The sequence below is a fragment of the Pongo pygmaeus genome, chromosome 6 (assembly GCF_028885625.2).
Source record: "Pongo pygmaeus isolate AG05252 chromosome 6, NHGRI_mPonPyg2-v2.0_pri, whole genome shotgun sequence".
Taxonomy (NCBI): Eukaryota; Metazoa; Chordata; class Mammalia; order Primates; family Hominidae; genus Pongo; species Pongo pygmaeus.
In genome coordinates, this window is record NC_072379.2 from 51138872 (window position 1) to 51165158 (window position 26287).

The window sequence follows — 26287 nt, forward strand, 5'->3', positions numbered from 1 at the left end:
TAAGAATATTAACCCTTCTTCAAAAATACCATAAATGCTTTTTTCCAGTTTGTCATTTTGTTTGTAGGTTGTTGTTTGTTTCTTTGCTATACAGTTTTAAATTTTTAAATTTTTATGCATTGAATTCATTGATCTTTCCTTTTTGATTTCTGCCTATGACATCATGCCTTAAAAGGCCTTCCCCACCCTAAGATTCAGCGTTTGCAGCAACTTCATAGGATATAAATATGGCAAATAAAGAGAATTGACAATATAATGCAAAAAACTTAAGACTAGATATCAAATAATTCAGATATTAAAAGTATCTCCATCATACCCACCATGGGGAACTTCTGGGAGACTGCTTTCTCTTCTGCTTTCAACCTCCAGCCACTCTTCTGGGCTGTCTCCCTCCACTCCGCCATCCTAGTCTTCCCTTTCGTATTCCAGGACCAGCTCTCTTCCTTCTGGGGATTGCCCTGGGAACCCAAGCTTCAGCTTGTGAGGCAGAGGCCTTACTTGGCCCTTGGGCCATGCTCTTTGGGATCTTTCTTCACTAAGGTGATCTCATAAGTCATTGCACAAGACAATGAGAGATTTCCCCCCACAAATTCTTCTGCCAATTTTGAAATTAACCTTTGTTTCCCAAACGCACAGCCAGATGTATTTTCTGGTGCTTATTTGATGAGCCAACAGATGGCCCTGTGGGCACAACTGTGCCTTGGATTTAGCTTGGAAATAAACTTTTCAGAAACACATTTGGCCAACTTTGTACTTTTTCCAGTGAGGGTAGTAAGAACTAAAGAGTATTGATTTGTAAATCAACACCTATTTTCAAAGGAGGCAGAGGAAGGCTGTGGAGGTGATTTAGACAAGCCTCAACTCCATTTCTGCAAGTGGAGGAGGGGAGGAGTAGAGAGCTGATTGTGTCATTCTTTGTTTGTTTGTTTTTCTGAACTGGTCTTGTCACCTAAGCAAAAGTTGGCAGTTTCCTCTCGGGGCCCTTTATGTCATCACCAACTCACCCCTACCTCCATTAGAAAAACGTTAGCAGAACTCCAAAATGCTGTGCAGACATGACCTCACAGGCTCTCAGATATAGGGCCTCATTTTAGGTTCAATGATTTTTTTTTCCTTTCTTGTCTTGCCACATGAGAAAGCTGCTTTTAGAATGCATGGGACAGAACTGTCTGCTACTTCTTATTAGTGTAACTTCTAAGAGACCTGAGAAAACATGATTACAGCCATTGTTCAAACAAAGAAAAACAGGGATCTAAAAACAGTAAAAACAGTGGTTTGGACCATGTTAACTGCCTTTTAAAAAACACATGCTAATAGAGGGCAAAGAAAATCAGTCAGTAAGATGGCTGCTAAAAATGTTTTAAATGAAAAATGCGTAACTATATACAGTCCGTGTCTTCCTAGCTTTTTAAATTGAGCATTTTCCTGCCTTTGGTTCCATAGTTAATGCCATTCCCCAGCTATGCTTTTGCAATTAGGAAGGAAAGAAGTGTGGGACTAGTTGAGGCCAATGTGGAAAGCAGGATTATTGTAGATGATAAATCAGAGGTCTATGAGTTTTTCCTAAATTTTGCAGTAATCTTTCTTGGGAGAAAAACACACATTTTTCTGCAATTTGTTTATCAGTTTTTCTTTTGAAAATAAATGATTTGACATTTAAGAATTGCAAAAGAATTCCTATGGGAAGAACTACAGGCTAGAAATAGATAATGTTGGATGTGGAACTCTGCAAGACACTATAAAAAATTGTTTAATGGGATACATAAGGATTTGCTAATTGGACTGGGAATTTGTGAGAGAGAGGAATTGATAACTCTGAAATGATTTGGAAAAGAATATTATGTCAGCATTATAATAAAATGAAAAAAATGGGTCAACATAAAATGATTTTGAAGACCATCAGTTGTGCGTATACTTAAGTGGATGCTATTTTTGACAACAGTTGCTATTATTTTACTTTAATAGATATTTATAAATTACCTCAAAAGTCCTTTATCAAGTGTCTGGAGTGAATGTACAGTGTGAGTATTTAATTTTGGCATATTTACATATAAGAATATGTAGGAGGAGGTGTATATGATAAGACAAACAGCAGTGTGTCTTCATTCAAAATAAATGCCTTAGATTTTGGCTGGATTTTACAACAAAACCTAATACTTTAAAAATACTCTAGAAGTGGACTTCTGGCACAAAATGATGTTGGCTCATAGCTCTGTGTTTAGTATCTTCTAACTTCGCAATAAATGGGCTTACAAAAAAGGAGATAAAATGTAGAATGATACTGTATTTACTGTATTTTGTACCACCACTGACGCAGAGATTCCAGTTTTACCACCCAGAACACTGGGCATAAGTCTTCCCTTCAACGACTAGACACAGCTGAACTACGGTTCCCATCTGCCTATAAACCTCTCTGATCTAATGACATCGTCTTACAGTCAAAGAGTGAATGCCAGGTAGAAGACTTTCATTTGAGCATTGTACATGGGGTTAGTAACCACCAAGAGAAACTTATTATAGGCATGTGCAGACATAGGAAGAAAGTTGATAGCCATGGGAATTATGCCTGTTCATGCATTCCATCACTATCAGACAGGTGGACATCAGATGTAGGAATAGATGCCATCTTAGTAGAAAGACACATTAGTTGAAAGCCTGGGTATTAGATTGGAAACTGTGCAAATCAGTTAGCCTGTAGCTACAGATGTGAAAAGTGAATTCAACCATTACATAAGTAGAGTCAAAGAGGGGCCAAAGGTAATTCACATAGCCAGTATCTGGAAAGATTTCACCTTTCTTACCCCTCTTATTCATTAAACAAATGTCCATTTAAACTCTATTGCCTTTTAGATAATAAAAAAAAAGAAAAATAACAATGTAACAAAGACTCAGAAGAAAAGTATAAGATTAGGAAATATTTACTGCAAGATTTAGAAAACAATTTCAGAAAACTAATTGGTATATTTAGAAGAGTGCAAATAGAAATAATCTCAATAAATAGGTACAAAAATCTGAAAATAAGAGAATAAAATTAGATTAAAAGGTAGCAAAATAAGAACTGACTACAGAGAAAAACATACAATGAAAACTGAAAGTCAGTAGACATACAGAATAGGGAATGGCAAATCACTATGATTTACAAAGGAGAGGCCTGGATTGTACATAACCAGAAATGCTACACAAAGAAATAATGAAATATATCATCTAATACAACTTTTCTGAGCTGAAGAAAGACCTGGAGACTTGATGAACTCACTACATTCCAGATAAAAATTATTGAAAATTGACCCACACTTGTAAACCTCTTGGCAAAACACTTGAATTGCAAAAATAAAGAAAATATTCTCATTTGCAAGACGGAAAACCAGTTTCCTATGATGGAACAAGAACCAGGGTAGCCTCAGACATCTCTATATGTTGAATTTGTGTCTCTATATGCTAGATGTCAGTGAAGCTACACCTACATTAAAAAAAAAAATGTGTTGTCTTTGACACTGTGGTTCAAGGTTTTTTTGTTTTTGTTTTTGTTTTTCCAGAAAACAGAGGCAAGTATTCAAACTGTCATGAGAATAAGATGTGGCCAAAATTAAATGTGGTTCTATCTCTCATAAAAAGTCTTAGAATGATGCATCACACCAGCTGTCTGGGAACAAATGTATTTTGTTGGCATGGGAACAAAATAATTAGTCTGAATTTTGTAAATAAACTGCAGTTATTAAAATTACTCAAAACAAACCAGAATAATAACCATTAAACATGAAAAGTCAATAGAAGTCTTTGAATTAGAAAAAAAGATGCATTATAACCTAAGAATTTTATACCTAGCTAAGTTGGCTTTCATGTATGACCACCAAAGGTAAATTTTCAGAGTCAAGGGTTCAAAATATTATATGACATATATTTTTAAAGAATAATTGGTTGAAGACATACTACAACCATTTAAGAGTTGAAAGAAAATTAGGTGATTAAGTATTTAGATGTGATAGCATAATTAAAATAGAGATGTGCAAGCAGAGAAAAGAAAACAATAAAGACAAGAGCTGAAATCAATGAAATTGAAAAGAAGAAAACAATACAGAATATTAATAAAACCAAAAGTTGGTTCTTTAAAATAACAATTATATTGGAAAATCTATAGACAGACTGACAAAGGAAAAAATAGAAATGATGTTAATTACCACCATCAGAAATGAAAGAGGGAGTAACAATACAAACATCATATAGGTTAAAGAAATAATGTGGGAATACTGCAATAACCCTATGAATAAAAGTTCAGCAACTTAGATAAAATGGCCTAATTCCTTGAGAGCCATGAACTGTCAAAACTCACCCACAAAGAGATAGATAATATGACTAGTCCTGTAGGTAGTAATGAAATTGGGTAGTTTAAACCCTTCCTCAAATGAAAGCTCCAGGCTTACGTAATTTCACTGGTAAATTCTAACATTTAAAGAAGTAATCTACCAATGACTTTCTTCACAGAATTGGAAAAAACTACTTTAAAGTTCATGTGGAACCAAAAAAGAGCCTGCATTGCCAAGTCAATCCTAAGCCAAAAGAACAAAGCTGGAGGCATCACGCTACCTGACTTCAAACTATACTACAAGGCTACGGTAACCAAAACAGCATGGTACTGGTACCAAAACAGAGATATAGATCAATGGAACACAACAGAGCCCTCAGAAATAACAACACGTATCTACAACTATCTATCTGATCTTTGACAAACCTGAGAAACACAAGCAATGGGGAAAGGATTCCCTATTTAATAAATGGTGCTGGGAAAACTGGCTAGCCATATGGAGAAAGCTGAAATTGGATCCCTTCCTTACACCTTATACAAAAATTAATTCAAGATGGATTAAAGACTTAAATGTTAGACCTAAAACCATAAAAACCCTAGAAGAATACCTAGGCAATACCATTCAGGACATAGGCATGGGCAAGGACTTCATGTCTAAAACAACAAAAGCAATGGCGACAAAAGCCAAAATTGACAAATGGGATTTAATTAAACTCAAGAGCTTCTGCACAGCAAAAGAAACTACCACCAGAGTGAACAGGCAACCTACAAAATGGGAGAAAATTTTTGCAACCTACTCATCTGACAAAGGGCTAATATCCAGAATCTACAATGAACTCAAACAAATTTACAAGAAAAAAACAAACAACCCCATCAAAAAGTGGGCAAAGGACATGAACAGATTTATGCAGCCAAAAAACACATGAAAAAATGCTCACCATCACTGGCCATCAGAGAAATGCAAATCAAAACCACAATGAGATACCATCTCACACCAGTTAGAATGGCAATCATTAAAAAGTCAGGAAACAACAGGTGCTGGAGAGGATGTGGAGAAATAGGAATACTTTTACACTGCTGGTGGGACTGTAAACTAGTTCAACCCTTGTGGAAGTCAGTGTGGTGATTCCTCAGGAATCCAGAACTAGAAATACCATTTGACCCAGCCATCCCATTACTGGGTATATACCCAAAGGACTATAAATCATCCTGCTATAAAGACACATGCACACGTATGTTTATTGCGGCACTATTCACAATAGCAAAGACTTGGAACCAACCCAAATGTCCAACAATGATAGACTGGATTAAGAAAATGCAGCACATATACACCATGGAATACCATGCAGCCATAAAAAATGATGAGTTCATGTCCTTTGTAGGGACATGGATGAAATTGGAAATCATCATTCTCAGTAAACTGTCACAAGAACAAGAAACCAAACACCGCATATTCTCACTCATAGGTGGGAATTGAACAATGAGAACACATGGACACAGGAAGGGGAACATCACACTCTGGGGACTGTTGTGGGGTGGGGTGAGGGGGGAGGGACAGCTTTAGGAGATATACCTAATGCTAAATGACGAGTTAATGGGTGCAGCACACCAGCATGGCACATGTATACATATGTAACTAATCTGCACATTGTGCACATGTACCCTAAAACTTAAAGTATAATAATAAAAAAAAGAAGTAATAATAGCAATTCTACACATTTTTTTTCCACAAGATAGAAGAGAATAAAAACCTTCCCAAGTCACTTCATGCAGCCAACAGTAACCTGATATCAAACCAGACAAAGATAATACAAAAAAAAAAAAAAAGAAAACTAAGGACATGTATCCCTAATGAATATAGGCCAAAAAAGGCCCTCAACAAAGCACTCTCGAATCAATTCCAGCAAATTATTAAGGCACTAATACATTACCAGTAGGGTTTCTTTTTTCTTGTATGCTCCTCCAATGAAACAAATGAGTTTTATTTTAGAAATACAAAGCTAGTTTAACATTCAAAAATCAATCAATGTAATCTACCATACAAACCTACTAAAGAATGAAAATTACATGATCATACATAAACTGCTGCAGAAAAAGCATTTGATAAAATTAAACACACAAAAATCCTAAGACTAATAAGTGAGTTTAGTAAGATCACAGGATAAAAGGTTAACATACACAAATCAATTTTATTTCCATATATTAGCAATCAACAACTGGAAACTGAGAAAAAAATTAAATGCCATTTAAATAGTTCAAATGAAAGAGAAATACTTAGGTATAAAACTAACAAAACATGTGCAGGACCTGTATATTGAAAACTGCCAAATCCTTCTGAAATATCGAGGAAAACCTATATAAATGGAGACACCTACCATATTCATGAATTGGAACGCTCAACACAGTCAAGATGCCCATTCTCTCCAAATTGATCTGTAAGTTTAGCTCCATTGCAATCAAAATCTCTGGGGGATTTTGTAGATATAGATGGGCTGACTCTAAAATTAATATAGAAAGGCAAATGAACTAGAAAAACCAAAGCAATTCTGAAAAAGAAGAATAAAGTTGGAGGACTCACACAGAAAAATAGACCCAAATAAATATGGTCAATTTATTTATTTTTATTTTTTGAGATAGGGTCTCGCTCTGTCACCCAGGCTGGAGTGGAGTGGCAAAATCTCGACTCACTGGAACCTCCACCTCCTGGGTTCAAGCAATTCTCCCACAATTTACACAGATTTATACATGTGTTAAAATTCATAGATTTTTCTCCAAAAAAAAGTTAATTTTACAGTACTATTAATCTTATTCAATGTTAAAAATTAAAACACTAGCAGGTACTATGCAAGTGAATTAATAGATAAAATTTATACATCGTTTTCTAAGTTTAGAATGCAGACATGTTTCAATGTTAGGCTATCTCTAAGTGTAATCCATTTACATTAATTTAAAAATAAAAAATTCTTAAAATATATATGATAGAATGTAAAACCCATTCTTCATAACATTCTTAATAAATATAATCACTCTTAAAAATAGTAATAAACTTATTTAAAGAGACAAGGAATATCGACTTAAAATCAACAACAAATATTTTATATAGCAATGAACAAGAGTCATGTCTCTCCAAGTTAGAAATAAGATGATAGAGCCTATGTGAGAGAGTGAGACCCTGTCTCAAAAAAGAAAAGAAGAAAGAAAAAGAAAGAAAGAGAGAGAAGAAAGAAAAGAAAGAAACAAAGAAACAAAGAAACAAAGAAAAAGAAAGAAAGAGAAAAGAAGGAAAGGAAGAAAGGAAGGAAGGATATAGGTTTGTTGTTATCAGGATTATTAATATTGTACTCAACAGCACAGCCTGCCAAAGGTTGGTTTTCCGAAAGCAGATGTCAAGGGCAGGGCTTGGGGTAGAAGATGTTCATTATGGATCAAAACCTGTGAAGGGCAGGAGTGGGAAGCAGGACTTCTTAAAGAAAAAAGTTCGACTGTGACTCAGCCCAGCAAAGCCTTGGCCAAGCTGATGGTAGCTCTGGAGCAAGTGTTCCTTGCCTGGCCTTTCTACCCCATCTTACTTGGAGAACCATTACAAGATGCCTAGGATGGTTTCCTCTGAGTGAGCTGGCCCACCCTGGAAGAGTCCTCACGAAGTGGAGACACTTTACTGACTGCACTCTCTGCAGCTGCACAGCAAGGGGGTTCTGGGTGGTACCTTTCTTAGTCTACAACAGGAACCATCCCACTTTTTTAGTAAGGAGCCATATAGCAAATATTTTAGGCTTTGCTGGCCAAGAGACAGCATGGAAGATATAAAGAAAGTTCTTCATAAAAACCATTTTGAAATGTGAAAATGATTCATGGGTCATACAAAAAGAGTAGACAGATGGATTTGGACTGTGCCTCATAGTTTACCAATCCCTGATCTACTTACTACACAGCCATTGCAATAAGAAGAAATAACAATCACAGAAACTGAAAAGAGGAGGAGAAATGATTACTTCTGATGACATGACTGTCTTTCAGAAAAACCCAAGGAATTTATTCAACTATTAAAATTCAGAAATATGGATAACTACAGAATAATGCAATAACACTAAACATGAACCTTAATTCACTTAAAGCTAGTGGTTCTCAAATTTTTAATTTTAAATCAAATTTTAAAGTACATCTTCTGGGAAGATTTTCAAATGCAGCTTCTGGGAAGATTTTCAAATGCAGATTCTGGGATCCCACCCCAGATTTTCTAATTCAAGAGTTGTCTGCTAGAGGTCCCAGGAATCTGCAACAAGCCCCGGTTGATCCTAACATCAGTGGTCCATAATTTAAGAAGTTCTGTTTTAATTCTTTATAGTAATCTCCTCTAAATGGATGTTTCTTAAACTTTGAGAATTTTAAATACCTGTGAGAATTATATAAAAGTTATGAATCCCCCCAACTTTACCTATTTATCAGGGAAACAAATCTTCTTATTGCAATGTAATCTTTAGAGGATAGGTGTTAGCATAGCTTCACTTGAATAGAGGACTTAGGCTAAATAAAAATACCGAATTATATTTGCTCAAATTTTGAAAATCAATTGGGAGAAGCTGGGGTAGGAGCAGTAAAATAAAATAGAGAATTAATGCCCAGTGGTTGAGTTCAAGTCTTTTTGTGTAGACAAGTTTGGGTTTTCTGGAGGCAGCTTCCCCTACTTTTTCTCCTCAACACCCCCCGTCATGCCACCACCATTCATAACCACATTCATATCTCCATCCCATCTTATGCCTTGCAATTACTTTCCCAGGATTATTTGCATTTTAAAAGAAATCTCTGGAAAAAGCTAATGAACTACTGAAAAGGATTAAGTTCCAATGGTAGAGCTTGGAAGAGAGAAATAGGTGCATATCTCACAGGCAAGGGCACCTTGTCAATGCTTTTTAAATTCCAGCATACAGGTGGGTCTACATTCTCCCTATTCTACCTATTTTTAAGGCCAAGCATGATCCAGTTTGCAAAATTTTTCTCCTTGGACTAAATGGAATCCCATTTGAAACTTCAATGATCCAGCTCATGGATGTTCACTTCCAATGAGATAATGCATGTAGAGAAGAAAATGTGATTTTAAGCAGTTAGGAGATATTCAATAAATGTTAGGTGCCATTATTGTGGATGTTGTTGATTCAACTGAACATCAGTTCAACAGCCTATGTTTAGATGTAGATCATATTCTTGATGGTTACCCAATTTTGATGGAGACAGGTATTCTGGTGTTAGGGCACAGAATTCATACTCCATAGAACTCATGGCCTAGAAGGGGAGAGGGCCAGTAAACACATAGGAGCTGGGCAGTGACAGGTGCTCTACTGGGGGATTATTCTACTGACAGGGTGGCCCAAGGAGAGAATGGACAACTCAGCCTACAAGGAGTCCTGGGGGAATTTGTCATCAGAATAATAGAGCTGGTTTTCTGACATAATACAGAGTTACATTTAATTGTCAAATAAATTATACAATAATTTATTACTTTTAAGGAGCAAAGAGGTAAAGATTATTTTGAAACTGTACAGTCAAACAAGGCCTTGGTGAAACACACAAGCACTGTGATTTCCAACTTTGGGGATTTTATAAAGGACTAACACTTCAAATAAAATCAAGGCATAACCATCAGCTTGACAAATTTTAATCATGTCAAATAAGGGTTAAAAAGAAAAAAAAAGCAACCATAACTTATTTCCACTACTTTAGTAAAAATAAATTACATTTTAATTCTAAAAGTATAATATTAGAATAAAAGAGAGTCTAGTAAATTGACTAGATTAAGCTTTTTGAAGAATTCATCATGTTTTTCTCACTTTTCCCCAGACAGGAAAACCTCCTTGGGAGCTGGCACAGGTTTTGAGCCACCACCTGGGAATGCTGGTCAATGATGCCAATGATGTGACAAGAGAGGCAAGGGCTGCAGTCTGAGTTCTAGGCTCCAGCCCTGGCTCTTCACCTGGTGTCTGTGTGGCTTTGGACAATGACACTGAATTCTCTCTTGGTCTCGGCGCATTTATCTTTCCCCACAGCTACCTCTTAAAGCTGTAGGGAGGTGTAGAAGAGATTATATAAGTGAAATTGTGTTGTTAACTGGTATTTTAATTCAACGGATGATTAAGAAGAGGTAGCATGTTGCTAAGTCTGAATAGGTAGCTCATATTTGGACAGCCCAAGGGGAGGCTGGAGTATAGTTCAGCCTGAGCTCCATGTACCTGGGGTCATATTTGACCAGTGGGCAGGTGCTCCAGGGCAAGGAGTAAGTGACAAATACAACTGGAAATTTTCATTGGGGGCAGAAAGTCAGGGGAAAGGCTTTGGATTTTATCCTAAAAATAATGGGAAACATTGAAATGATGGGAAGATTGAGGAGAGTAAAATGACAAAAAGAGAGTTTTAATGTCAGTATAATGTGTTTTTAAATATGTAAACGTACATTTGGATTTTTTATGATTATTACTTGGGACCACGTTCACATAATCTTACAGTTGACTGAACACTCCCCTTTGACCTCTCCCTCCTTGGGGACCACTCAGGTTTAATTGAAGCTTTTGTCTCTATCTCTGCCTTTGACAGCTGGGAGAGTAGCAGGGTTTGGCTAATTAGTATTTAACTGTTCGCTAATATTCCCGTGGGTTTGTCAATCACAATCTAGTTTAAAATGGATTCAGACTTTTCAAAATCTTAAGAAAGGATGCTGTGTTAGAGCTGATTCCATTTTTTGAAAGGATTAAGGCAAGAAACAAATCCACCTTTATAATCTTTTCAGTCACATCTCCCAACAAAATGATATTTTGAATTGGAAATATGCTGCAATCATCTTTAGATGCAGGGGCTATGGAATGAGAGTTAAAAATGAGCTGGAGACCTGAGATCTTAGATCTTCATTTAAAGTAACCCACCAGGGACATACTTCTCTTTGCTTCCCAGGTGGCTTTAGAGACATGAGGAGATAAACCTCAATATGCTAGAGTAAGCCCCTGAAGTTTACTATTAATAAAAGGTATCATTGAACATAATTGCCTACTTTTATTCATTCAGGCAGTTAGTCATTCAATGAATATTTACTTTTTTGGTGTCAAGCAGTGAACTAATGCTGAGAATAGAGATGGAAAGATCTTGCCTCTAAGGAAGATGACGTTTTATTACCTACTGGGCACAATGTCCAATATTTGGGAGATAGGTACATGAAACCCAGTCCCCACCATTATTCATGTAATATCCATGTAACGAAAAAGCACATGTATCCCCTGAATCTAAAATTTTAACAAAGAAGAAGCTGGCCAGGGGCGGTGGCTCACACCTGTAATCCCAACACTTTGGGAAGCCCAGGTGGGGGGATCAACTGAGGTCAGGAGTTCGAGGCCAGCCTGGTCAATGGTGAAACCCCATCTCTAATAAAAATACAAAAATTAGCTGGGCTTGGTGGTGGGTGCCTCTAATCCCAGCTACTTGGGTGGCTGAGGCAGGAGAATCGCTTGAACCTGGGAGGCAGAGGTTGCAGCGAGCTGAGATCAAGCCACTGCACTCTAGCCTGGGTGACAAAGCAAGACTCCATCTCAAAAAAAAAAAAAAAAAGGAGAAGAAGCAGCTGACATACTAGAGAGGAGACAGGCATCTAAACAATTATCATACTGTGCAATATAATGTACGTGTTTTATGCAACGCAACGTCTTAATAAGGTTCAGCATGGGGCAACAGGAGCACAGAAGAAAGATGTGTCCTGAGAGCTGTTTAGCAAAGACTGCAAAGAGGAGGTAGCACTTCGACTGGGTCATGAAGGATGACTGGGAGTCCAGATGAAAAGTAGAGGAAGAGAATTCTAGGCAGAGGGAACAGCATTTTCAAAAGCCTAAAACAAAATGGAAGACCACAGGTATTTTATATGTCATGTTCAGGAATTTAGATTTATATTATACTAGAGCAATATGCCAAATCATGCCACTTAACTGGCTGTGTGATATTAAATTAATTACCTGAGCTTTCTGAAACAGGATTCTCATCTGGAATAGGGGCAACAAAACATCAAAGTGCTAGCATACTGTCTGACATAGAGAAGGTGCTTGAGTCCTATTGCATATAAAAGTAGCTTAAACAAAATAGGCATTTATAGCTCTTCCACCTACAATAGTACAGAAGCAGGGAGCCCAGAGCCAATATGGCAGCATTGAAGACCTCAGGGACCCTGTCTCCATTTTTCTAGACTATGGATGCTCTCTTCAGGATATCCTCATATCCGAAGTGGTTATTAGAGCGCTCTAGCAGCAAGAAGAAAGGGCACAGGAGAGAACTTGTCAACTAGAGCAACTATAAGCTCTTAGCAGCCTTTCTGGAACCTCCCTCCCACCACCACCACGCCTTAACCCTTCCATCTCATTATATCAGCTTTGCATGGGCATACTTTGCTTCAGGAAGCCCAGGGTATAGAGTCTTTTAGGGGGGTACATTTCCATACCAAAACAAACCAGGGCTTTGCAATTAAGAAAAAAGGAGAACATGAACATTGGGGGACCACTTAAAGTCACTGCCATAGTGCTAAACAAATGTTGGTTTATTTAATCCCTTGGCAAGTCAGCACAGTTTAAAAGCGAAAGATGAGTTTTGAAGTCAAATCCACCTGGGTTCATACCCCAGATCTGGCACTCATTCACTATATAAACTTAGGCAAGTTACTTTTAGCTCTCTGAGCTTCAGGTTTATCAACTATAAAATGAAGGCAAGAATGCTGATCTCCCAAGTCATAGAACACCTGTCACATGGATGGTATGCAGTAGAGAAGGGTTCTCTCTAGGCTTCTACCCCTCTCTCCCAACCCAGCAGAAGACTAGGGCATCAGGCCCAAGTCCAGCTCATCCATCAGCTGTGCTTCGTTGTCTGTGGGAGAGAGACACTAGAGTCAGGATCTTATGAGTGAACCAAACCAAAGTCAGATGGAGAGTTCCAGTTAGGCATCTGAAGGAGGCAGGCAGAGAAGGATCAAGGTGTAAGTCACGAGGATGCAAACCAGAGAAAGAAGATCATAGCAAGAGGGTGTGGGAGACACAATCTAGAGACATTCCCACAACTAGAGGAGCAGGATGTGATGTCCCATTGGGGGAAGGAACTCTAATTTGGAAAAACTAATGGGGAATTATTAAGTACTAGATTATGTTAAGTAAAGCTTGGACCCTGTGAGAAATGGACATGGTCTTCAATAAAATTCTTAGGCATGTGGTCTGTCTGGGAGAGAGCTGAAGGACCCAAGCACAAATGCATCTAATAGTGGTATCTAGGGTCTAGTGACCTTTGAAGAAGTCTGCAAAAAGCATGGAAAATTAGCAATTTACTTCATGAACATCTTAGTCCCTCATATTTCACTGTGAGAAACAGAATCCCATACATACTAAGTAATTCAAATAAAAGGGAAGTTTATGGAGTAGATACAACTGGCAAGCTCATGGACATACAATACCAGAACAGACAAGGATGGGTCTCTGGGAACACAAGGGGCCTGGACATTGTCAGGCGGGATGAAGTCTGCCTCTTACTCATTCTGCTTCTCTCTACCCACCTGCTTCCTCTGCTGTTTCTCTTGGCACATTGGCCTTTTCTGGTTAGTCATGGCTTGTGAGCTATTTCTTAACCCTGACTCTATGCACCATTCCATTGCCATGGTGATGACTGAAGCTCTGACTCCACAAGTCCCTTAAGTTTAAATGTTCACATCTTACAATATAATTTCCAAGCCTTTAGCTAAATCCTAGAGGTTGAAAATCTTCTTAACTTGGCCAGGCATCGTGGTTCATACCTGTAGTCCTAGCACTTTGGGAGGCTGAGGCGGGCGGATCACCTGAGGTCAGGAGTTCGAGACCAGCCTGACCAACAAGGAGAAATCCCATCTCTACTAAAAATACAAAATTAGCCAGGTGTGGTGGCACATGCCTGTAATCCCAGCTACTTGGGAGGCTGAGGAAGGAGAATCGCTTGAACCCAGGAGGTGGAGGTTGCAGTGAGCCGAGATCACGCCTTTGAACTCCTGCCTGGGCAACAAGAGCAAAACTCCGTCTCAAAAAAAAAAAAAAATTGACTGAGGCTGGGTGAAGTGGCTCATGCCTGTAACCCCAGCACTTTGGGAGGCCTTGTCTCTAAAAAAAAAAAAAAGAAAAGAAAATCTTAACTCAGATTAAAGATTGGCTCCCCTGAGTCAGCTTTCCTCTCCTCATCTAATCACCTGGGGCTAGAGAATAGAGCAGGGTCTCATAGTTCTGTGGAGAGCCACATTCCTTTTTGTCCCTAAAGTCCTTATATATATAAAGAGCAAGATCCTATTCCTATTCCTTTTTCTCCTAAAGTCCTTATATGTAGAAAGAGTAAGATCATATTCCTTTTTCTCCTAAAGTCCCTATGTGTATAAAGAGTAAGATCAAGACTTAAAGTTACAGTTGCATAGCTAAGATGTGCCCAATAGCAGTACCACACCCAACCACAATCACAAGGACTATTACCATCACCACCACCCACAGAGTCACCAGTGTGATTCCCTCCATCACTACAACACCCACAGCACAATCACTATTACAGCAACCACTACTACCATCACCACAACCTCCATCATCATTACCACCATTATCAACATCACCACTTATAATCACCACAATCACTTTGACTACTAGCCTGCCCACCACCATCCCCACCACAATCATCTGTCACTGTTATCATCACCAGCACCATTACCACCTCTAATACCACTTCCTCCATTTCTGAAATCATCCACACCTCTAACAGCGCCACCACCACCCCTACCAACACCATCCCTACCAACACAATTACCACCATCACCTCCATCATCATCACTACCACCATCCAACTATCTCTGCTACCATCACCATTATCACTACTACCAAGATCATCTCCATCACCACTGTCATCACCATCACCACCTTCCTCATAACCATCACAAGCCCCCTTTATAATTACCATCATTGTCACCACCACCACCATCAATCTCAATTACCTCCATTAGTACCATCATCACCACAATCACCTCCACTATTTCACCTCACATCCCTCATAATTATCACCACTCTTACCATTACTACCACCGCCTTGAACATTAACATCATTACTGTTAACACCACCTTTGCCGTCACTATTGCCATATCTACCACCACCTCCATTATCACTACCTCCATCATCACTACTATCTCCACCATCGTCACTACCACCAGGCATCTCTGCTACCACTACCTATGAAAATGTAGGCTGGAAAACAAGATTTCTACCATGAGTAAACTAATCTTGAAGAGAGAGGAGGTGGAAGTCAGATGGGTGACTGTGAATTTTCTAAGTACATCAATATCAATAATTCTTTATAGTTATCTAGTCCTGAAAACTTAGCATCATCTTGTCCTCCATATCCAATCAGTCACTGAGTACCATACATAGTCATTTCTGATTTGCCTACTTCGCTTCCTACTTTTCTATTTCTGCTGCCACCATCCCTCATTTCACAAATGGATGATCACAATTTTTTCCTACCTGGCTCTCTGCCTCCAGTCTACCTACTCTCAAAGCATTTTTCATGTCCTGCCAAATTAATCTTTCTAAAATCTTGATTTCATTGCTTTTTTGCTTTGCTCAAAATCTATTGGCCAAATTTTCCCATCTAGAACGAGAAGCTCTAGATCCAGATTCCTTTGCCAGCCCTATTTCCTGTGACTATCCTCCTGAAACTCTGGGATCCTGCTAGGTTGGTGTCCTCATTAGTCTTTCAAGCCTAGCATGGTCACACCTATCTCCACACCACGATTCAAACATTTCCTCTATTTGGTCTGTCTTCTACAAACCTCTGTTTCTATACACATTCTACTTATTTCTCAAAGCTTGACTTAAAATGGGAAGATATATGTTAAAGAATCCAAAGTAGCAGATTTGTAGGATGAACAACTCTAGAGATCTAATATACAGCATGAAGATTATGGTTAATAAAATTGTATTGTATTTGGGACTTCTGTTAAATAAGTAGATTTTAGCTGCTCTTGTCACAGATGTACACACATACGAGTAACTATGTGAGATGATAAATACATTAATTTGCTTCACCATAAGTGAACATTTTACTGTCTAAATGTATTCCATACTGTCATATTGTAAACCTCAAATATAAGCAATAAAATGTATTTAAAAACAACCAAAAAAACAAACCTGGGCTTAAATCTTATATGTATGAAATTTAAGGGATTCCTCTTAAGCATATTAGGGGACTCAGCTTCAAGATTACAGACAAAGTCCCCACGTTAGACTCTGTATCTCTTGAGTCCTAAGATGATTAAAAATCAATAAAGACATAAGCCTGTAACAGCCAAGAGAATGGGAGGATCACCAACATACAAGAAGTTTTAATGAATTTTCAGAAGACAGGAAGTAAATGGAGAAGCATTAGTGGCTTGCCACAGAACAGAAGAAAGAGCAGCCTTGAGAAAGCTGCAGGAATTTGAAAGCAGCAGAACCATGTAACCCCTGGACACAGAGTCAACACACTCAAGAATGGAAACAAGGAGCAGGGCCAAAAACCATGGAGAGTGAGAGAACTATCAACAAAATAGTAAACACCTCCACTCTTGCACAAAGCTCAGGCCAACAGGCATTTATTCCCAGTCAAAACACAAGGGCATTTTTCTTAAAAAAAAAAAAAAAAGAAAAAGAAAAAGAAAAAAAAGAGAATAACCACAGGATACTGCTGTGGTTTGAATGTGGCCCTCGAAGTTCATGTGCTGAAAGCTAAATCCCCAATGCATCAATATTAAGAGGTGATTCGGTTATGAGGTCTTCACCCTCATGAATGGAGTTAAATGGTTACTGTGGGAGTGGTTAGTTATCATGGAAGTGGACTCCCAGTAAAAGGATGAGTTCAGCCCTATTTCCTCTCCTGTCGCCTCTGGATGCCTCCTTGCCATGAGATTCCTCCAGCCCCGTGAAGATGCAACGAGAAGGACTTCATCAGACGTGGCCCCTCCATCTTGAACTTCTCTGCCTCCAGATTCGCGAGCCAAATAAACTTCTGTGGTATTCTGTTACAGCAGCAAAAATATTCTAAGACAATACCTAAGGTGAATTAAGGCAGCTCCTATAGATGTTAGCACCTAAAAGTAATGCAGTCCTCATTCTGGCTTTAGGGAGGCCATCAACATGGTGATTAGCTCCTCATCTGCTCACCTTAAAAAGATGCCTGCCAGTTCAGCAGGCCAAACCCAGAGAATTCCTCATTAGCCTTCCCATTTCTCATTCTTAAATACCAATAAACACTCAAAGGCATCCCGACAGTTTAGGAAAAATAGCAGTTTGAAAGAGAAAGCCCAAGAGAAACTGAATAGGAGCATCATTCAAGTTCAGTGATTTGTTTTTAAGAAAAAAATCTAATTAGTAGGCACACTGGGATTTAAAGAGCTATTTAATCCATAGATCAAGAATAGGAAACAATCAAAGAAATGACTAGGGTATATGAGATATTAGTTTTGGAAATTAAAAATATGATTGTTGAAATAAATATTTTAATAGAAGAGTTGGGGAGCAGAGATCTAGAAAACCTCTCAGAGCATAAAAGGAAAAAGTTGAAGGGATAAAAACTATGAGCAATAAAAATAAGAGATAAAAGGAGCATCAAACCAGGAAGTCCAACACCCAACCAACAGAAGTGCAAAATGAAAGATGCCAAATGAATTCAGAGGAGATAATTGTCAAAGAAACAACCAAAGACATTTTCCAGAGCTAAAGGGAGGAGTGAATTTCAAACTGAAAATACAAAATGGATGGAATAACAACGACTTGCACCTAGACATATTATTGCTAAAAATGATTCTTTTCATTTATAAAGTCTTTATAAAACACATTAAAATAAAACTGAAGTTTACAGGAAAAGAAGTGGAGGTTTAAACACAACATAGTTATGTATAATTTTGATATGTATGTATAAATTTGATATATAATATATAAAGAATATATTCTATCTTATATAAAATATATTATATATAATTATATATTATGTTATATATATAACATATCTATGTTATATATAAAACATAGATATGTTATATATAACCTATGTTATATATTATATATGTTATATATAATATATAACATATATATGCTATATATAATATATAACATATATATGCTATATGTAATATATAACATATATGCTATATATAATATATAACATATCTATAACACATATATAATAATATATTATTATTATATTATATAATCATATATTATATATAATGTATATTATATATACACCTTAGATACTATACATTATATAATATATAACACATAAATAATTATATTATATATAATATATATTTTACTATATATGTATACTATATATAATATAAAATATATACAATATATAATATATTTTACATATATAAAATACATAATATATATTATATTATATATTATATCTTACATATATTATATTATATGATATATTATTACATATTATATATTATATAATATGTAATAATATATCATATAATATATAATATAATATATATTTCATAATAATATATAATATACAATAACATATTATATAATAATATATAATATCTTATATAATAATATATAATATATTCTTGTATATCATATTAATTATATATAATTACATATTATATATAATTATATATAATATATAATTGTATAATATGTAATTATATGTAATTAATATGTTATATATAATTGTATATTACTAATAAATAATTATATAAATGTATATTATTTTATATATTTACATAAAATTTTATATGATATATAATATATCATATAAAATTTTATATATATTTTATATATAATATTATATATGATATATTATATATAAAATTTTATATACATAATATTTGATATATAAAATTTTATATACATAATATTTTATATATATAATTGTATATACATAATATTTTATATATATAATTGTATATACATAACTTTTATATATAAAGTTTTATATACATAATATTTTATATATAATATTTTATATACATAATATTTTATATATAATTTTTACATATATAAATTATATACAATATTTTATATATAAAATTTTATATATATAATTTATATATATTTATATAAAAATATATTTATATATTATATAGAAATAATTATAGAAATTACATATTATTATATATAATAATATATAATTATATAAATATTGTTATATATAATAATATAGAATTATATAAATATTGTTATATATAATAATATATAATTATATAAATATAATTATATATTATATATCAATCTTATATATAATATATTATATAAATATCGTATGTAATATACTATATATTTTTATTTAGTATATTTAATTTAAATATATAATATATTAATATATCATATAATATTTAAATATATAGTATAATATATAATATAGTATGTGTTAATATATTATATATTTACATATTTATAATTTATATATATTTTATTTATATATTTATTTATATATTTATATATTATTTTTATATGTTTATATATAAACGTATATTATTTATATAAAAAATATATAATTTATAATTTATATATAATTTATAATTTATATATTCTATTTATAATATATTAATATTGTTTATATATTCATATTTATATAAATATATAATAAATAATATTTTATACATATAATGAAATGACATAGGCATATTGTTTGTAAAAGAAACCTGCTTGGGCGGGCGCGGTGGCTCACGCCTGTAATCCCAGCACTTTGGGAGGCCGAGGCGGGCGGATCACAAGATCAGGAGATCGAGACCATCCTGGCTAACACGGTGAAACCCCGTCTCTACTAAAAATACACAAAAATAGCGGGGCGTGGTGGCAGGCGCCTGTAGTCCCAGCTACTCGGGAGGCTGAGGCAGGAGAATGGCGTGAGCCCCGGAGGCGGAGCTTGCAGTGAGCTGAGATTGCGCCACTGCACTCCAGCCTGGGTGACAGAGTGAGACTCCGTCTCAAAAAAAAAAAAAAAAAAAGGAAGCTGCTTGAGCATTCTAACTGGATGTAATTAACAGTGATCGCTTCCAGGGAGTGAGGTCTGGGTGTGGGAGGCATGGGGCAGTTAAGACATTCATGAGCATTGAGTGAAAATGATTATACCAATGTAACCATCTCCCAGGTCAAGCAAAGCACATTGCCCGTAGCCCATAAGTTCTGTTCATGCCTATACCCAATCAGGACTCTCTCTCTTCTCCTCTAATCTGACTTCCAAATTTTAAAGAATTTGCTTCCAAATTTTAAATTTCCACAAAGGAAAAAAAAATCTTCTGAAATTTTGTTTGGTATTGCATTGGATCTATAGATCAGCTGCATGGTCTAACACTTAAACTAACATTTTAATAATATTTAATTTTATAATCCATGAACATGATATAGTTCCATTTATTTAGGTCTTAATTTCTTTCAATATTTTATAGTTTTCTAGGTAATAACCCTACACATTCTGCATTAGACATAATTCTAGGTATTTGGTATTATTTTATTCTATTACAAATGACATTTTTAATTTTATTTTTTGACAATCTAGGCAATTGATTTTTAAAATATTGATATTGTATCCAGCCACCTTACTAAACTACTGTTTAGTTTAAACATTTTATCCGTAGATTGTTTTGCATTTTCTATACACATTAACACAGCATCTGCAAATAAAGGCAGTTGTAAACCACTTTACCTTTTATTTCATTTTCTTGCTTGTTACACTGACTAGAACACCTTGAACAATGTTGAATAGAGGTAAGATTAGTAGCATTTTTATTTCCTTTTCAAGCTAAAGGGAAAAAAATTCAACATTTCACTGGTAGGTATGATTTTTGCTGCAGTTTTATGTAGATATCATTTATCACATTAAGGAAGTTTCCTTTTGTTCTTAGCTTGCTGTATTAGTTCATTCTCACACTGCTATGAAGAAATACCGGCGACTGGTAATTTATAAAGAAAAGTTTAATTTACTCACAGTTCCACATGGCTGGAGAGGCCTCAGGAAACTTACAATCATGGCGGAAGGCACCTCTTCGCAGGGTGGCAGGAGACAGAATGAGAGCTGACCAAACGGAAAGCCCCTTATTAAACCATCACCCCCATGATTCAATTACCTGTCACTGGGTTCCTCCTATGACATGTGGGGATTATGGGAACTAAGATTCAAGGTGAGATCTGGTTGGGGACACAGCCAAACCATATCACTTGCTAAAAGATTTTGTGTGTTGTTGTTGTTTATCATAAAATGGTGGTGAACTTGTAACTTTTTTTCTATGTTTGTTGAAATGATTATATGGTTTTTCTCCTTTATTCTACGAATTGTTTTTGGAGTGTTCACTAATCTTGCATTCCTAGAACAAACCCAATTTGGTTGGAATGTATGATTCATTTTTTTAATCACCAGGTCCAGTGTGCTAATATTTAGTTACCATCTATTTTTAATTTTTGTATCTATTTTCAAGGATGAGATTAGCCTATAATTTTCTCTTTTGGTACCAATTTTGTCTAGTTTTGCTATGAAAGTAATGCCTCATAAAATGACTTGAGACCACTCTTTTTCTCTTCTCTGGAAATGTCTGGGCAGATTGGTCTCACATCCTCTTTAAACGGGTGGGTAGAAGTCTTCAGTAAAGCCATGATGAAGTTGAAGTTTTATTTGTGGAAAAATTTAAGTTATGGTTTCTATTTCTTTAATATTTATCTGGCCATTCAACAGCTAAGCTAAGACTATTTCACTTGTCTGCTAACATTTTAAATCTTGTCTTTAATTTCCTTTAACATATCAGCTAAATTATCTTAAAGTCTGTATCTAATAACTCTATTATCTGGATATCCTGTGGATTTGTCTCTATTGTTGCTTTTCCTCTTAATTGTTTGTATTCAGATATGCTGCACCTGGTTGGTTGTAATTGCATGCTGGACGTTATATGTGGAGAACTGTAAAGATAAAGTCTAAAATGATGCTATTATCATCCAGAAAGGTGTTTTGGTTTGCCTTTAGTACACAGCTGTGCTAGGGGAAATCCCGCCCTCCTCGCTTTACCCCCACCACTTAATGAAGTTGTTTGCACTCGGCCGTCAGTGTTCTGCTTTCTGATGGACTTACTCCCACAGGTACCCACTCCAGGTCTCATCGCAAAGCTTTTTTGGTGGGATCTAAACTTCAACTTAAATCCCTGGCCACATGACTGTCTCGAAAGTTCTACTAAGCTTGACAAATTTTAGCTGCCTCTTCTGAATCTGCAAATACCTCCAGGGAAAATGTGGCCCTAGCTGCCAGGTCACCTCGCTGAGCTTCCTTCTTCTTCCATCATCTAGCTCCATAATTCTTCGCTGAGGACTTCAGACTATTTTTCTTTTACATTTTGTCTAGTTTTTCTAGTTGTTATCAGGGGGAGCATGGTTCTGAATCTAGACTGCTATCATTGCAAGCAGAACGCTGTCATCCAGTATTATCTGATTTTTAACTATGCACATGTATTATTTTGATTTAAATCAAAACCAAACAAAATTAGGAGTAAGAATTAAAGAATCAGAATTCAAAGCCTGTGGACAAAGGCTTAGAAATTTACCTTTTTAAAACATCCTGAGTGCCCTTTGTATGCAATACAATTTGAGAAGCATGATCTTACACCATTACTATTCCCCAATAACTACACACTGAAATTGTCTATCAGTTAAATGAGCTAGGAGTACAGTTCCAAAAGTGTCTAGGCCACAGAAGAAAGTTAGTTGGGGGTGTAGGTGAGGTGAGGGGCCTGGACTCCTCTCAGGAAAAGTGGGGGTGAGTGAGAGGGGTCATGTAAAAGGCCCTAGTCAGAAGGAAGGGCCCAGTGCTTGGCAGGTGTGTGGATGTGTGGATGTGCGTGTAGACAGATGGAAAGAACTGGATTTCTATGGCAATGGCTAAAGGATCTAGATCACAGGATCAGGTCTTGTCCCTAATGAAATGAAATCGACTCCCTGCTACACTAAATACAAAAGTCTGTAGGGAAGCAGTTTGCATAGCAATCTATACTGAAAAGAGATTCCTCTCTGGTTAGATTGAATTCCAAAAGAAAACATGCCCATGATGGGTGAAAATAGAAAACATCACAGTCAAATGAGAATGGCTCCTACATCACAGATGGGACCCTACAATAATGATGTCTGGTATGGAATGGGAGTCACCAGAAACCAAACCAAAACGAAGAGCGTGAACCCCAAGTTTTTGGATACTCAATGAATGGAATAGAGTATTTATGCTGGTAGCACCCAGAACAAAGCCAGTGGCTGCAGAGACGGGAGTGACTGTTCATTCACTGCTTCGTGGGCTCTGTGTTATATTTGGAGTCGGCGCACCCATTCCTCTGCCTTTTATTTAAAAGAATTAAAACCATAAACAAAGAGTCCCACTCTCCTGCGTGTTTGTTTTTGCTCTGACTCTGTGTTTGACTGGTTGAGAGAGGCAGGCCATGGCTGGAACGTCACTCGCAAGCACATGGTTTCTGACTCGGCTCCTTCCTTACCGGCTTGGGAACTGGGAGTAGAGGGAAGAACTGGTTTAATGTTGGCACCAGTGGGTATTAGGTGCCATCACATTTGCCTTTCTTTTGACTTTTTCTTTTTTTTTTTTTTCCAGAGTTCTATAGGGGAGAGCTATAGGGATAGGAAGAATATCGTGTTGGGTGTTTTGACTTCTATTTTTCTCCATTTGCAAGTTACATTCTCTCCCCCAGTGACTGAGAGGGAAGGAGCTTGCTCCACATGGCACCTGGACACAGGCCACTCTGGCAGCTCACCCTGAGAACAAAGGGATTTGCGTAGGCCTCAAGGGGCTATCTGAGAGTAATAGACTCAGGACGGTGACTGATTTCACAGTTGATCTATGGTGACAATGTTAAGATAAGGGTTAGAACACTTGGGTGCAGCTTGGGGCAAGCCCCTTTACCTCTCCATTTTAATTAGCTAATATACCTGTGTTGCCTCACTAAACGGAATTGTGAAGGTAAATAGGATTACAATGCTAAAGCAGTGACTTACACTCTATCAAAAGCCAGACTGAGAGGAGCAATGTTTCTGGAGTATAGTGTACTGCATCATGAATATACTCTCCTTTTCCCAGACATTCTTTAATTTATCTTGAATTAAGTCATCTCATTAAAGAAAGCACCTGGGCATTACGATATTGCTCCCCCACTTCCACCTACCCCCTATAGAGTCATTCTTGCTGAAGGATCCTTTGGCTTGGCACACGATGAAGAAGGAGTATCAAAAATGGTACGTAAAGCATGGTGTGGTCTCTACTGCAGTTGTAAGTAACACTGCATTCTAGTTATGTGGTGTTCAGAAGAGATTTTTTCTCTTAGTGTCAGGAATTGCTTATCCTAAATCATTTTATTCTCCTGTTATTAACATTGACTCAAGGAAGTGATCTGGCTTTCACTTTCATGTTGGTTGCTAGAAAGCTTAGAGCTAACTCTGAAGTCATGCCGCATAGAAGATGCAAGCGGGGACATTCAAGCTGGATTGCAGAGCGAGGACTGGGGCTCTACCACTTACCAGCTGCATGATTTGTGGCTGGTTACCTAACCTGTCTGTACTCTTTCTCCAACTAAAAATGGGGATTACTATAGAATTAACCTCATGGGATTGTTAGGAAGTTTAAATAGCTTCATATGAGCTTAGAACAGTGGCTGATATGTATTAGAGCTTGTAAAGAAAATAAACTCTTCAATATGCATTTCTGCATTCACCCTACTTGGAGCTCCATTATATGTCCTTATCTTTGTTTTATATTTTGTTTCTTCTCTATTTTACTATTTCCATGGCTAATATGCCATTATAGATGTACACTGAGATTTTAAAAAATAATTCCTCTACTGTTAGATAAGTTGTAATGCCTTCTTATTATATTTCATTGCAATTAGCATCTTTGTACGTAATGCCTCTATATTCCTGGTAATTTCCTTGGAATAGATGCTCAGGATTAGAATGACTGCATCAAAGGGTATAAATACATTTGTATCAGTATATGTATTATTCTTCTATAAGCAGTAAATAAAAGTACTGATTCTTCACAGTTGCATAAACATCAAGAATTATCTTTAGAAAATAACATAAAATCAGAGGCTATTTTAAAATAAGAGTTTCTTCTAGCGTGGCCCTCAATTTTGGAAATTCCAAGGACCCAAGGGGTTCAGAACTTTTGTTTCCTCATTGAAGAAGATATGTGTGATGAATGCAACAGTATTTTCCAAGTGCTACAAACTCAATGTTACCAATTGGCTCGTTAAATATACTGCTTATGTCACTTTTGTGAGCTGCTATTTTGTGATATTAGTATATTAGCATTTTCCCACATTATTATAAGCAGTTATATACTGCTTATGTCACTTTTGTGAGCTGCTATTTTGTGATATTAGTATATTAGCATTTTCCCACATTATTATAAGCAGTTTGTAAAAACTTCATTGTCTCTAATGGTATAATATTCCACAATATGAATATGTCATGTTTTACTTAGTCATTCCTATGTTGTCATTAAATCCTACCCAATTTTTGGTTATTATATATGATGCTTCAATAGACATCTTTGTGCATAAAGTCCTCCCATGATCTAGTCATTTTTCTTATACTAGATTGCAAAATAGAGTTACTGGGCTAAAGCATGAATATTATCAGGCTCTTGATTCATATTGTCAAATTGTATGAAGAACATTTGAAAGGCAATTTTAGAAACATAAAGTAATGTGATCGGGGAGGAGGAAAGGGTGTTTCATTTATCTAAGAGGAAAGCATCCCTGCAGAAACTGACTTACAGTGAAGTGGATGAAGTATGAGCTGCAGGGCCCTCACTGGCATGCCCCGGCCTGGGCCTTGGGCAGAACCCCAACAACATGCTCATCTGATCATACATTGTTAGTTTATTTAAGCTGATGAAGTAAGACATTTTAACTCAATTTTCAAGACTGTTGTCTCTTCCCACTCCATCTT

General features: G+C 36.2%; 1 long non-coding RNA gene across 1 annotated transcript in view; it reads right to left on the reverse strand.

Moving 5' to 3' along the window:
- The window catches only part of LOC134739821 (uncharacterized), a 66743-nt gene extending 49984 nt beyond the window's left edge, over window positions 1-16759 (reverse strand). The window contains exon 1 of the long non-coding RNA XR_010126854.1: window positions 16674-16759. This is a non-coding gene — a long non-coding RNA (uncharacterized LOC134739821). The remainder of the gene's footprint in view (window positions 1-16673) is intronic.
- Between the last annotated feature and the right edge of the window lie 9528 nt (window positions 16760-26287).